A 1114-nucleotide genomic window follows, 5' to 3' on the forward strand; every position below is an offset into this window, starting at 1 on the left:
CGATTTCGCCAAACGGCAAATAGATTGCATTAGGAAAAAAGGCGGTTACGTGGCTTACCACGACTGTCCTTCAGAAAAAACACAAGTCGAATTTTTTGGAAGTAATGAACGAATAGTTGGCTTGTGGTCATCCAACGTCGTTTATTAGGTTTCACCCCGTTGTTTGTCCGACTCGGGTAACCGTCAATTCTCAACCAATTCTAGTCAACCTAGAGTAGAGCGAAACCAAATCCAAATCTAAGCATTAGCCTAAGACGGCTTAATACCCAAGGCGTATTAAGTCCATTAATAAAACCGCCAAAAATCATGTCTAAGGTCCACGACTTAACGACATATCATATTATTTGACATTTGAAAGATGTATGTGTGGAAACCTAATTGTTGCCTATTTGGGGGAGGGAATCTTAACCGTGCTTTATTTTGAAGGTATGGACCGATTTCCTAAATTTGACATGGTAGTGGAAGCTCCAGTTTTGCTTAAGATGTGGTACAACGACCTCAATGCATTTCACAAAAGGGATCTCAACAAATATGTAGGGGCCTTGACAGAACTCATCAACATGGTTGGGTGGCCCGAGCTTATTGAAGTGCTCACGGGTTATTGGGACAACGAGAAAATGGTGTTCAGATTTGGAACTATGGAAATCACCCCGACAATTGAGGAAATTCGGGATGGAATAGACACAGTCGGTACAGGGCTTGAAAGAAGAGTGAGAAAACAGGAACACATCTTAATCCCTAACAAGCCTACTCTCGAGGATATTATAAATTGGCTCGGATTAAGAAAGGATTACGCCTTCTGGGCCGATGGTTCTAGCGTTTCCTTCATGGATCTCTATGTTAGATTTGGGAATGCAACCTTTTATGCGAATTACAATCAAGAGTTCAGGGTTACCTTCAGAGAATGGGACGGGATCAGACCTTTGGCATTCACTATCGCGCTATTGGGCACCATGGTTTTTCCACACGGCCCGAGCCTCAGCATCAACACCCGGGTAATAATGCTTGCACACACTCTCTTCTACGGGCATTTGAACCAAGGGAAAGTAAAGTATTATCCTATAGCGCCTGTCATCTTGTCCGACATGTACCGTGCTTTGGGAAAATGCAAGGA

Source organism: Solanum tuberosum, unplaced genomic scaffold, assembly GCF_000226075.1.
Source record: "Solanum tuberosum cultivar DM 1-3 516 R44 unplaced genomic scaffold, SolTub_3.0 scf00214, whole genome shotgun sequence".
Taxonomy (NCBI): Eukaryota; Viridiplantae; Streptophyta; class Magnoliopsida; order Solanales; family Solanaceae; genus Solanum; species Solanum tuberosum.